Consider the following 14,918-nt stretch of genomic DNA (forward strand, 5'->3'; position numbering starts at 1 on the left):
ACCCTCGAATTTTGAGAAAATAAATTCCGTGGAGGTCGAGTGATGTTCGTATGTGGTAAAATTTTGCAAAATTTTGTGTCGCGCCGTTCTCAGCTCCCATATATCCGATTTCGATTCTTCTAAATGCAGATGAAAGCTAGTGTGCTGAACCTGGGCGAGTTGCCGCGCAAATTTCGAAATATCCATCTGTTTTCGGATGCGGCCAGACTTTTCAACAAAATACACAGTTTTCAAATGAAAATATGGTCAATTTTTTTCATTTTCATATATTTTATTTATCTCAAAAATTGCATTTTTCGAGCCCTACAACCTCCCAAATTTTCATCCAGATTCATAATATGGTTCTGGAGTTAGAGCCGTTGATTGACCTACCATAAGAAAAAAAATCCCTAAAAAAAGGTAAAAGCCCACCTGGTGACCTTCGCCAACATTTTTCATTTCTGATTTTATTCGAAATTTCTTGCTACATTCATAGTACAGACCATGAGTGAGCATCTGAAACAAATTCGACATCGATCGGCAATCCCGATCAATTTTTAGAACGATTTACTTTTTGCCTTTCTTACTAAAGAAAGGTATAGGTTTTACTTTAAGCCAGGACGTCATTTCCATCTTCGTAAATATGTCGATTCAGCATGAATTTTAAGCGGAAAAATCGCCAAAAAATTACACTGCATCGATTTTCGACGCTTCGTCGCCAAGTCGACAAGTTGTCAAGTTGAGCTTCGAATACTGGCGCGAGAATGCTGGCGCATCTATTTTGTGGCTCGACTTATACTCATTTTGTAGTAGCTTGTCTACCGATGTTTCCTTCAATATGTAAGATATCGTAGCTTTTCTGTTTCTTTTGCCCTGTCTGTTTTTGCATAACTGTCCAAGGTTTATGCAAAAACCTTTGTGACATAGGACATTCATCCGGCTACAATCATTTTGTTTCCCGTGCGCTCCTAAAATCGCCTAAATGTAGACTCCTGGATTCCAGGAGGGGGAGCTTTCTAAGCTTTTCATCGTTTATATCGTTTTCAAAGTGTTCAATGCTGGCGACTCCAATGGCTTTCTTCCTAAGGTTCTCGCGATTGAGTGTGTAGTGGTGCGGTTGTTAAAAAAAGCTATCTCTAACTCTGTCACTTTGTTTTTTGCTTTGTTGGGAAGCTTGCTATGATCGCGTTTGTCATAAACGCTTGTTTGATTAGAAACGTACAAACATATTGTACGATTGAAAATCTTGACTTTTTTTTGATAAGGTCCTATAAACAAATGTAAACATTGAGTGTATCCCTTTCACACCTTATGTCAAAGTCCATCGGAGTAAGCGGGATACACTCAATGTTTACATTTGTTTATTGGACCTTATCAAAAAAAAGTCAAGAAATATTCTTTTGGTGAAAATTGCGTTTTTTATTTCTTTAGGAAATCATATCATTCATAATACTCATAATATCATCATAATACTTTGCTTTCATCATAAGACTTTCTTTTGTGTTATTAATTGAAAGAAGTTCTACCATTGTTATATTCTTTAGTAAGAAAGGCTCTTTCTCACCCCAGGTGGGATTAAATCGGGTTTTTTAAATTGGGATTAATGTATTCTTACGATTAAAAGTATTTAGGTGTTCGTCAATTTTTTTTCAGCAAACATATTTTCAAAACACGGTAGTTTCTTAATTTTTTATTGAGTAATTTTCTATCAGAGTTCGGAAAACCACTCACACTCACAAATCGAGTAGGCTTCCTCACAGCAAACACTCTCGATACTCACCGTTAGTGTGAGGGCTAAGTAAATTTACTCATATTTGAATAAAATGAAGGTGTGAGTAGGCCGTTTCCAACAGTTTGTTATTAAATTTAAATTTTATAAAAACAATGAACATATCAATCCAAAATCAAACGTCTTTATCAATCGGTTGTACATTCGAGATAGCGTAAAAAAAATTCTATGATTTCTGTAAGTTTTTGATTGTTTCAAATATGGGCAGTTCCTTAGAATTCATGTAAAAGAGTTTTCGGAAACAAATAATTCTTTGTGTTTTTGCTAATTTTTAAACATTGAACTTTTCTTAATTATTAATCTACAGTTCTTTGCAAAAACATTTAATATCAAAACAAAACTGCTGAGTTTAGCAAGCTTTCCAACAAGAAAAGTTTTAAGAAAAAGAAGTTATTATGTTAAAAAAAAGTTATTAAAAATTATGTGATTGTTTTTTAATCTTTTAAAGTAACATTTTGCCAAAACATTCTTTTTTGTGATAATTACAAAGCATTTCTCATGATTTTTAAGCATAAAAGCTGTCTGCGAAATGTCTATTCGGCGAAAAGTCCTTCGGCGAAATGTACCGAATTCTAATTTGTTGTTTTTTTTTTGCACAAGATCATTCAGTTCTTCCAAATTTACAAAAACTAGTGGGTGTAATTTAATTTAGGATAAAATAAAAGCAGTTTAAAAACGAAAACATCTTTTTTTATTCAAGTTAAAAATCGACTTCGGATTTTTAGGCAAAATTGAACTGTTTGAATCAATGCTTGAAAAGGGATCTATCACTGAACGGGACTGCTCGATATTCGATAGAACTTTCTGTCAGCGATCATTTCCCAAAACGATATTTGATCGCTGACACACAACGCCTGTCATGACCGTCATTGCTTGGCGACGGTCGATGAACGTAAACACAAAGACGAAACGAAAGAAAAATGAGCTCCACTCAAGCAGCCGCCCGAACGAGACAACGTGCTCTTTCTCTTTCTCTCGTTTTTGTCTCTCTCTTCCTAGTGTATGCTGCGTGGTGACAGAAATCATATGATAGCTATCATTGGAAAGATGATCGGAATCTCGGTAGAATGTCAAACGACCGCTCTCGAAGCGATTTTTCTCCTGGAGGGAAATCAATGATTGTGCGAGTGACTTTGCGTAGCACTCATTCCTTTGTGTGTTAAACGAACGAAAGTAGAATGTAAAAATCAGGTTGTCGTGGTGAAGACGATTGGAGTGTTCTGTCAGCTATCACAAACAAAGTCGAAATATCGCAAGCCCTGGTTTGAATTGAAAAAATGATAATTTACGAAAAAAGATAAGTAAAGGAGATTTGACTGGCAACGTTCAAAACAAAAATAAATTTTTTGACTTACAATTTTCAAATAATTCAACTAAAACCTGAAATATAAATTGGGTTCCATTTTTTTTATTTCAAAAATTTCAAGAATTATAACTTTCGTCTTATTTTAAGAATATTGAGATTTTCAAATTGAATTCAATTTAAATATTATTCAGTTTTGACTGCCGATGCCTAAAACTAAATGGTTTATAAGCCATTCTAGGGAAAATTTCGTTGACAAAGATTTTGTGATTAACACTTGGAGATTTGTATTGTCGACCAAATGATAAATGTTTTGGTAAAACTTTGCAAAGTTGTAGGACATGTTATAAATTCTTAAAAAATCTCATTAAAAAAATTACAGTCGGTAGCGTTTACTTCGGCATCATATTGGTTTGCTTCTCGAGATTTCTGAATAACAAAAGCCAAAGTAGTTATGTCACAAACATAACCGGAATTGCGAAGAACTACGTAATTTACGATCTTTACTTCCTGAAAATGGGGGATAATTATGCATTTTTATAAAAATAAAAAGTACAGTAGTTATCATTGATTTTTGTTTCATACAATGATATTGAAATACTTCTTATCATCGCGTCTTCAAATAAAGTTAAAATATCATAAATTTGCATTTGCATTGCAAGCTACAAAATTCAAACAATGAAGCTCGTCCATAAATCCCCCCGATCACATTCAACTCGATTAATGAGGCGTTTTCCGACGAGGGTCACCGGTGGTGCCTTCAAAATCAACCAGAAGCGACGAACCCGCGCGTGTACTGTCCTTCGCGATTGATGCGACCGATCATCTCGTTAAGTTTGGTCAATATTTTAGCCCGCTTGATCACGCGTGTGTTGACGGCTTTTCGCGTGGGGGCCTAATTAACGAATGGGGGGAAAGTGAACGAGGTTGGCTGGGCCACCAACAACGGACCGGCGGTTGAAGGTTGACGGACTGAAGTATCACGTCCGATGATCTGTGATGTGACGTAACGACATCGTGCGTCTCAAGAGAGGTCTTATAGTGGGTAGCCACCGGACGCGGACTAATCGTTTTTCGTCTGTGCTGTTGCAACAAGTAGATTGCTATTAATTTTAATTAATTTGTTGACATGAATATTTATACGCTCATCTTCCTTCGATGTTTGATCGTGCTTGGGGATGAGCTTTGTGGAACGTTTTGGTTCTGCTAATCGGGGTCCATGTTTCATTTCAGATATTCGTTTCACCTTGAAGAACGATCTAATTACCGAATACGATTCTCATTGACTCCAACGCTCAGCTGTGTGGTCTCCGTTGGTCCGAGGTTTCTGGCGGCCGTCCGTCCATTTGAAGGCCTGGCGAGTGTTCTCGGCAATCATCTGACATTAATCTTTTTAATTACTGGCCGAAACCGGCTCCGGGTTTGGTGGAGAGTCCAGCAGCAGTGGTTTTTGAGCGCGCCAACGCAGCAATGACCTGCTCTCATTATTTTTCGTTGCTGAGAGTGTTGCTGAAAATTGTTTCAAATCCACCAGCCCCAGCAGATCGTGGGATAAGCCTAGAGAATCAAACCTTTACTGCTACCCATTTTAACAAGCAAGCAAATGTCATGTCATTGACAGTTGTCCACCTGAAGTTACCGCGGATCTTGTAATTAACATTCCTCGGCGGAGCACCATAACTAAAAACTCTTCAAGACCTCTAAGTCGTACCTAAAAAAACATGCCCACAAAAAAAATTACGCACAATCATCAAACTTCCTTTCACGAAAGTTGTTCCCCGTTGATGGGGATGAGAGGATGCTGGATGGACCCAGAGTCGTGATCATCTTCATTTGAAGGGGGGAGTTAAGATGGTCATCATTGGCACGCGTGCCCACAAAACTACACGCTCTCCGTACGTGGTCCTTTTCTCTCCGTTTAATTTAATTATACACCGCGGGAGCGTTGGTCTTGAATCTGTGGTATGCCAACGCGGGATGGTTGGGGTGAAATTGTGTAGAGTTGAAGAGTCTTTATGATTTTTCTATTTGAAGCATTTTTTTTTCAATTCTGTACATAATCTGCCGATTGCATAGAATTATTTTTTTTAATTGTTTGAAACTTTTTGGGGGTCATCCCTATAATCCAAGAAGACATTCTGCCTCATGTGTTTGTTCATACAAGAAGTCTCCATACAAGAATGGTATGTAAATATATGAAAAGCTGTTTTCAGGAAGAGACTTTCTGATCGATTTGGTGTCTTCAGGAAAGTTGTATGGTAAAATAAGGACAATTCTGAAAACATAGTTCTACTTAAAAAAAAATAAAATTGAAATTGCAAGCCATGGAATCATTTTTTTTAAGAAAATAGTATTTTTAAGGCCATTGCAAATATTTTTTGAAGTTTATGTCCCTCGACTCTGACCAAAGTCGAGAGGGAGGGGGGGGCAAAATAATAAAAAAAAGTTTAAAAAAATTAATTACAGGCCACGGTTTCAACATTTGAATGAAAAAAGTGTTTTAAAATGCCTTACACATCTGTCCAGTTGTTTTGCAATTATGAGTTTCCTAAATTTCTTTTTTTTTGCGAAAAAAGAAGTTTTTGCAGTGAATGTACATCGGGTAATTCTCCGCCAACTCACACAGCAGTTGCCCCGACCCCTCTTCGATTTGCGTGAAACTTTGTCCTAAGTGGTAACTTTTGTCCCTGGCGGTACGACCCCTTCAATTTTTGAACATGCGAAAAAAGAGGTGTTTTCAATAATTTGAAGTCTGAAACGGTGATGAGATAAAAATTTGGTGTCAAAAGGACTTTTATGTAAAATTAGACGCCCCGATTTTCATCGAAAAAAAACACTAAACAAGTTTTAAAAACTCTGCCATTTTCCGTTACTCAAATGTAATTTTTTTTTGAACATGTCATTTAATGGGAAATTTAATGTACTTTTCGAATCTACATTTAACCCAGAATGGTATTTTTTCATTTAGAACAAAATTTTTCATTTTAAAATTTCGGGGTGCTATAAAATTGAACATTTCGACCCATGTTTTGAAAAGTAATACCGTAAACCGGGGTGACTTTGATAGGATTTCAATTTGTTTCTAGAATATTTTCCAACAGGTAAGATTTTTTTCAAGATTATGATTTTTAAAACATGTACTAGGGTAGACCACACAAAGTCCATGCACTATTTCGAAAAAAAAGTTTTTTCAATAATGTTTAGAAAAATAGTTACGTTAAAAAAAATAGTTTTAATTCCGGGGTGACTTTGATAGTCATAGTTTTTCTTGTTAAAATCATATTTAAGATGTTCAAACTTTATGTGTACGCTAAATGTACCATCACTTAAGTAGCTGATATAGTTTTTAAGAAAAAAAATCAATGTTTATATTTAGTTAACTAAGTGTATAAGCTTTTTAGCAAAATACATATGACACATTCCGCCGTGACGTTGCAACGGTTTGACTTTTCTTTTTTCAGTATTCGGCTGTAACTCAAAAAATACATAAAAAAGGTATATATGTGATTACAGATTCGGAAAGGGCATTAAATTTACTATAAGAAACAGTGTTGAAACATTATTTTAAGCAAATATTCTGTTTTTGAGAGAGGAATATGTAGCGTGACGTTGCAACGCGTGACTTTTTCACAATCCTGACCCAATTCATGTTTCGCCATTAACTCTGCTCTGTTAAACGGCAAATTTTGAGTTCTTCTTCCATTTTTAATGTAAAATTGGCCAACAAATCGAATGCAATCATAAGTTTTTCGAAAAAATCAAACCCCGATTTTTAAAGACCACTTACATTTCGTGACGTTGCAACGCTCTGTTTTTGAAAACAGGGTTTTTCGTTGCGTTGCAACGTCACGAAATTTTAGTTTCAAAATAAATCATAGTTTTTGTTAGTTTTAACAACTGTACGTTAAAATTTTATTATAAGACATTGTTAGACAGTACAAGGACATGTGAATTGATTGGCCCGCCCATGTTAGACCCCCCCCCCTCTTTCTATACCACACAGTAGTAGTACGATTTACGATGTTTTTCAAAGGGCTTTCAAAGTAAAAATAAATATTTGTATTATTCCATTATCACGAAGGACACCCCTCCCTCCCTCCTCTATCCATGTAATGGGACGTCCATGCATTACGTGACGGCGTTATATCAAGGGGAGGAGGGGGATTCGATGATTTAAACCAAAAATGCATCGGAAATGTATTACCAGGGGGTGGAGGGGTCTAAAAATATAAATGTTTTGTTACGTAATGCAAGAACGCTCCCTTAATATTTTAATAGTTTTGAGCAATTCACAAAACACGTGGAAGTTTTAGAAGGAGGTAAGGAGCTTCAAGTTTTCAGGAGGGCTGAAATTTATAAATAAAGTGCCCATATCGTTTGTTGATGGCCCCTAAGGGTGATCTGCAAACAACGTAACTTATTTTGTTGACTTTTATGCTTTTTAAATAAAATTTGAGGAAATAGTAACAGTGTTTATCTGCGCAACATAACATTTTTAATTTCGAAAAACTAAACTTTGCATACAACTTATTTATGTAAGGGATCGTCCAACAACAAAGTGACAAAAATTTGTAAAAAAAACAATAGAATCACTTGATTTTTATTATTTAGTGAATTTTACTGTAATTTGGCCAACATAAGGGTTTGGAATAAAAAAAAATTGGTTGCGTTGTATTAGAATGAACCCTCACGTAAATCAGTTTATCATAAAGGGGCCATCCAGTAACCACGTGATTACTTTTTTGAAAGTTTTAGAATTTTTCCCCCTTGTGAACATCGGTCTATTTTGATTTGTTCAACAAGTTTCATAAAATACCTTCTTTTTTCGAGTTGCATACAAACTTAAGTGACGGAATTTGTGAATGACCCATGTACAATTCTTCTGTAAATATGCTCGGAAACATTATATAAAATATATAATATTTAGTAGCCCTTTATCTTCAACAATCAACTACGCATACACTTTTTTGCCATGTGACCAACATGATTTAAAATTTCGTGACGTTGCAACGCAAACTTAAACCTGTTGTAACTTTGGATCTAGACAACCAATTTAGTCGCTCTAGGTTGCATTTGAAAGCTCTTTCCAAATACAAAGAGCATCCGAAATATCAAAATGATTGAATATTTAGTTTTTTGTTGGCATAAACAACTGTACCTTTTTCGTGACGTCGCAACGCAATAAAATGGTAAACTTACACTAGTTCGAAAAATACTTAACTTAAGATAAAATGCAAATCCATGAAATTTCCATTTAGTACATCTATAAACCAACAAAATGCAATCAAAAGACTAATTTTTGGATTTTATTTCGCTGAAAACCAGGAGTTTTTAGAAAAATGTTTTAAAACGATGATTTTATCACGAATTGATGCATAACTTAACCAACTTGTACAAAATGATATTCAAATGATCAATTAATGAAAACCATGATTTTTGAAGCTTCAAGTAGTCTAGAATCGAGGAAAAATATCCAAATAGCTCATACACGCTTTTCAAAATTTCATCCTCAGGTGTACATTGCTGGAGAATGTGTCATATAAATTTTAGGTAAAATTGTTAAAAAGTCGGAATTTTGCCTGAAATTTGTTAAAACTAGTTTTGTTTATAAAATTATCGATTTATATTGCATTTTATACTGAATTCGAAGCACGAATCACAAGTTTTCACATTTTACATTAAATTTTTTCAACTGAAATTGCCTATAATTTTGGGGTTTTTTTTTAATTGTGTTTCAAAAACACATATTATTTATTATTTACAAACTTTTTTAACCATCTCCTAGTGGAAAATTGTCCGAAGAATCCGAAAATGCATTCCGTTTTCCGATTAAAAATCATGTTCATTGAGAAAACCATAACACTTTGAGAAGTTTAAATAATGACTTTCATCAACACTAACAACAGTTATCAACAGTTAACTAACTTTTTAAACTTGTCAAAATTTTATGAAAAGTTCTTCTTGAGGTACTTTGAACACTTCTCTACCACGGTCAGTATGTTTCTAAACCATTCCATACGTATTTTAGTTGTACTCTTCATTTTGCGGAATAATCGCAAACCTATCAAAGTCTGACGAAAATGTCACAGGCTATCAAAGGGGTTTTACGGTACTTTGGTTTTGATTTGAACGTGAATTGACTAGCCTGATTTTTTCAGCACTCATATTCATCCAACTCGGTAAAAACTCGATAGATTAATGTACAACTCGTAGATTGACTGATTTTCACTATTTAAACAACTTATTTTGTAACACTTTTGGTAGAAACTTTCTGTTGTGTTATTTATCACGCTATTTCAATTGAAAACGCTTTTTTATGAGCTGTCATTGAACGTCAAAATGCTGATATGCCAACATTAAAGGCACTGTGGTATTAGATGCTGTTCCTCTACTATACATTATGACAAAACGCATCGTTTTCAAGTTATAGCCATTTGAGAATTAATTTTACTAGCAGAAAAAATATCAATTCAGCTGCATGTAGCGTTATTTTATGTAATTTCATGTAATATTACATGCAGAAATATGTAGTCCATCTGTATGGGAATCCTACTTACCCGAAATTTCATGATCTCATTGACTCTTATTTTTCCCAATCTGCAACGGTTTCAACCCTAACATTCAAAAGGGGCAAAATTTGTGTTTTTTTAAATAAACAATTTAATCGAAATCCCTTTCCGGTTTTCGTGGAGAATTGCTCAGCAGTTTTTTTTCTTATTATCAGCCTGCTAAAGAACTTGGACCAAAAAAAAATCAGTACAGACCGTTAGTCAAGCAAATCCATTTATCGAACTCCCACACCAACCTTAAACAACAAAAAAATGCGATCTCTTTCCTGTGGCCCCAAGCCATGTGTTCCTAACGGAACGCTAAACGGCGTCAAATAGTTACGGAATTTTGCCCTCCCTTCGAAGACAGGGTAAGCAAAGGAAACCACGCAGCGAAACATTAAAACGTGACAAAAAAGTTTATTTGCTCTCAGATTCCACAGTTTTGACCGAAAGCCCAGCGCGACATTCAGAAGCTTCAGGTGGAATTTTTTGCTAAAATAACGAAATTTGATGGTGGATTTAAATAAAAGAAGAAAAAAAACCCACATTTAATCGCGATAAACACTCTCTTCCAGCGGGCTATAATACCCACCGTGAAATGTTTTTGCAGGTCAGTTCAAACGTATAGTGAGGCTGAATTTGGGGACACAAACAAAAAACCGCTTAATTTTTCAGCGGAACTCCCGCCGGGAGCGACTTAGATTTCTCCGATGTCACAGTTTGGGGCGAAAAAAAGCCAAACCACACGTGGTGAGGAAGCTGCTGAGCGAGACGAGATTGGATTTCAAAATGTGCTGTGAAAAAGCCATGTCCGAAGATCCGAAACACCACATCTGTTTACTTTTTCGGGGGGCTTCTTGCAGAGCCGGTGTGCTTTTTTTAGGGGGATTTTATTTTTTCGCTACACACAGCAGCGAGATGCGACATAAATCATAATAATAAACGCTTGGACCGTCGAAAATCGGTCGCAAGCTCGTTATTTTCCGAAAGGGAACGGAGGAGTTGAAAAGAATTTGAAACCTTTTCTCATGCCAACTTTGCATTTGCCTTGGGGCTTGAGATGAGTAACTGGGAGGATGACGAAAATGTCACAGAGATAAAACGGGATTTTTTTTTTGGGAGGCAGCTGCTGAAATCTTGAAGAGGGCAGTTGCTTATTTGTGTACGTTTTTTGAAGCATCAATGTTTTCTGAATCAAACTGTTAAGTATTTGAAACGTTATGCTTATAATAACAGCTAAATTTTTCATGCTTTCAAAAAGTTTTTTCAGTTCGAGCTTTCTTCATTTTGCTCCACAAGTTTGTTCACACAGGTCTCAATATAAATTTGTAAGCGTTTTATATCAAAGCTAAAGTCACCTGGATTAAATAGGTACACAATAACTTATAAACTTGCTAAGAAAATATTCGAAAATCTATACCTTGAGTATGGATTTCTAATCGAATTTGAATAGAATGTTGTAACTTTACCCCAAACAACCACATTTTAAATTGATTTTTTTTTTTGGAAATCGGTAATAATAAACTTCATATCCTACCTTTTTCAATTTTATTATGTTTAGTGGACAAAAATGCCGACTTATGAGTTAAAGTAAATAACGGATGAATTATGTTGCAGACATGACCGAAAAGACAAAAAACATTGTCAGGTTATCGCACTTGAAGTGACTACAAATCGTTCTTTATCTTATTTTCACAAAAGTGTGAATACAAAGAGACGAGTCGTTTTTTATCACCTAAACTCCCAAGCTCGAGAAAAAGGGGGAATTTGCATGGAAATTTCCCCTTTTTCTCGAGTTTAGGAGTTTAGGTGCTATAATTCCGCTATATATTTTTAATATCTTGACAGATGCGTATTCCGTCGACTACTTGTAGGCTTATAAAATACGTATCTGTCAAGATATTAAAAATATATAGCGGAATTAAAAGGAACAACTCGTCTCTTTGTATTTACAGATTACTTTTGTTCAATTAGATTGGCTGTTGGAAAACGTGGACCAAAAATGCTTGATTTTTTTTAAGAGTCTAACTGTTGACAACCTTGTCACGAATCACCCATGAAGAGTATCGGGGTCACAAATCGGATTGAGTGGCTATTTCTTAACTTAATGAACACACTAAAGCGCTTAGGAAATTCCTTTTCAAGATACAGATTCTCGAATATCTTGAGATTGCTACAAAATATTCATGGATTTTTATGGAGTTGCCATTAGGGACCTTCCACAAACCACGTGGACACTTTTTTTTTGAAATTTTAAGAAAAAAATATTTTCATAAATTCATTGATACTTTTTGCATTTTTTTGATAGTAGCATAACTATAATAATATTTTGGAATTCCGCTGTGAAACTGCCAACTTTTCCTGTCCTTTTGGAGAAACGAAACGGCCTACTTTTCCCTACCAAAAATAACAAAATGGAAAATTAATGCCTTTCAACACCAGTGCTGGAAAGTTCAACTTTTCAGCACTGAATTGCAACATTATTCGATATTTTTTTGTTTAGAACGGTGGCCACTCAAGTCGGGATTTCGACAAAATCCGCAAAAAATCGGGAAAAAGTCGGGAGTTCAAATTAAATTCATTCAATTTTGCTTTAGTAACTTACTTTAAATTTAAAGTTCTTTTCACTATTTCAATATATTTGAGTATGGAAAAGCTGTTTGAGACTTTCAAAATACACCTTTGACACAGATTTTCATAATATTTTTATGAATCAAGTTATCTCTATTAATTTTTATATATCAAACAAGAAGAAAAGTTAATGAAAAACTAATATAAAAAAATAGCCTAATGCCTAATGGCCAGCTTAGAGTTATAACTCTATTTAATTAATAATAAATTAATAAAATAAATTAATAAAAAATCACCTACTATAGATAAAGTTGATTTTCAGTTTTCGGAAAACTGAAATATCTAATAAAATCCAAAATTTAAAAACTTTTTTACGTTTTGAAAACATGAAGAAAATATTGAAATTGCAAATAAATTAAACCAAGAAATTTTGAGCAAAATTGCTTGTCTCTTCAAACATTTTGCTTAAAATATAAAGGAGATCAAACTCAATTTTTATTGAAAAAAAAACAGTTGAATACTGACCACTACATAAATTAACATTGATTACAAAATTCAATATCAAAAAATACAAAATTAAAAATGGAACTTGGCAAAAAAAAAAATATTGATATTTTTCTAAATCCTTTGAAAGAATAATAGCAGCAATTATGTTTTAATCGTTTTTTGATTTTAACTGGATTAGTTTAAAAAAAATAAGAATGAAATTTTTAATTCAGTTATCTTTAACTTTTTGCCATTTCCAGTTGAATCGAAGTAGTAAAAACTTTACGTTTTCCAATTTAAAAAATAACATGGAAGTTATAAGTATTGTTAAACTTTCGATTATTCTCAAAGACTAATTGTTTGTGTTTTTACTTTGAATCATAAAAATAAATGTAAATTTTAGAAATATTTTTTTATTTGTTGTTAAGTTTCTGTGTTTACAAAAATTGCGAATAGTTGGATTTAAAAAAAAAATTAGAATCTTTTTTTCGGTGGTTGGTATTGACTTTTCTTATAAAGAGTTTTTTTTTTGTTTAAAATTAAGATAAGAAATGCCTATAATTTGAGCTCTGTGGAAAAGTCTGGAAAAAGTCGGGAATATGAAAATGGGATTTGAGTGGTCACCCTGTATTTATCGTATTTATAAATGTACGACTCGTGCTGGAAAAACTTCTTTTTGCAACTTGTTGCATAATAGTAGTTTATGCAACAAGTTGCAAAAAGAGGATTTTTTCAGCACGAGTCGTACATTTATCCAACGAGGTTCACCGAGTTGGATAAATACGACGAGTGCTGAAAAAATCAAGTTTTGCAACGAGTTCCATACAATATTTTTTGCAATTTCGAAAAACACCAATTGAGTGAAATTTTAAGTCGAATTTTCATGTATTTTGTCAATAAATCGTTTAAATAAAAAAAATGTTGAAAAGTGTTACTTTTCGAAACAAGTGCTGAAAAGTTCAACTTTTCAGCACCCATTTCAGTGCTGAAAAGTAGAACTTTTCAGCATTTATTTTGAAAAGTGTTGCTATTCGATTCTGTTATTTTTGGTACAGAAAAGTAGGCTATTTCGTCGTTCAATAATGACAGGAAAAGTAAGTAGTTTCACGACGGAATTGCAAAAACTACTATTAAAGCACTTTGTGATACTTTTTGTTGCGAAATTTGGAAAATAATAAGAAAAAACAATGTTCTGTTGAAAAATGAGGGCTTAATGAATTGTTAATTTTGATGCTTTTCAAAGCTATAACTTAGCAACAAATATTTGGTTCAAGATAAGAATTTTAGAGTTTTTTCTCAGCCTTTCGATTTTTGTTTTCAAAGATCGATTTTTTTTAGAATTTCATCATAAAAATGGTTATAACTTGAAAACGGTGCATTTTGTCAAAATTCCAGTCCGAAGTCTTCGATAGTCGAATCAAATTTAATTTAATTGAGTGTATCTCGCTACTCCATAGTGCAGACAATTACAAAAAAAAATGATCTATAAACATAAGGGGTTTGCTTATAAACATCATGAGTTATAGCGATTTTACGAAAAAAAAGTTTTATTAAAGTTGGTCGTCGTTGATCATGGCCGCTCATGGTCACCCGCGACAGACACAGACGACGAACAAAGAGAAACGCAAAAAGTAACTTTTTTAAAACTTTTTCTCGTAAAACCGCGATAACTCGTGATGCTTATAAAACTCCTTATGTTTATATATCATTTTTTTTAATTGTCTGTTCTACAACTTTGTAGAACATTGTTACACTCAAAAAAAAAATTACCGTGCAAAGTTAGAAAAAACGCGAAATTTTAAAATGAAAAACTTTGTTCTAAATGAAAAAATGACCCTTCTGGGTCAATGTAGATTCGAAAAGTACATTAAATTTCCCTTAAAATGACATGTCCCAAAACGCAAATAGTGAAAGCGATTTTTAAGGATTTTTAAAACATTTTTACTGAGGTAAAAACCTATCAAATCATGGTGAGCTCGAAGGTTTCCGCAACAATGCTTTTTTTGGGACACACTAATGGTCATCTAACTTACAACACCATGTCATAAATAGCATCTCGACGGTGCTTTGCTAATATTTGAAGAAACGATAAACCACATCATTTCTCTTTTCCTAAGACCACCAACCCCGAAGTAAACCACAATCCAGTGACTTTTAGTTAAGATGTTAGCTATAATGTTGGGTTTCAATAGATACTCTGTACAAACGCTGGGGTGTTTGAACATTTTTACGACGCTCA

At 34.0% G+C, this 14,918-nt stretch overlaps 1 protein-coding gene across 1 annotated transcript in view; it reads left to right on the forward strand.

Moving 5' to 3' along the window:
- The window catches only part of LOC6054195 (ankycorbin), a 108,715-nt gene that overhangs the window by 8,552 nt on the left and 85,245 nt on the right, over positions 1–14,918 (forward strand). The gene's annotated exons all lie outside the window — the stretch shown is intronic.

This window comes from Culex quinquefasciatus, chromosome 2 (assembly GCF_015732765.1).
Source record: "Culex quinquefasciatus strain JHB chromosome 2, VPISU_Cqui_1.0_pri_paternal, whole genome shotgun sequence".
Lineage (NCBI taxonomy): Eukaryota > Metazoa > Arthropoda > Insecta > Diptera > Culicidae > Culex > Culex quinquefasciatus.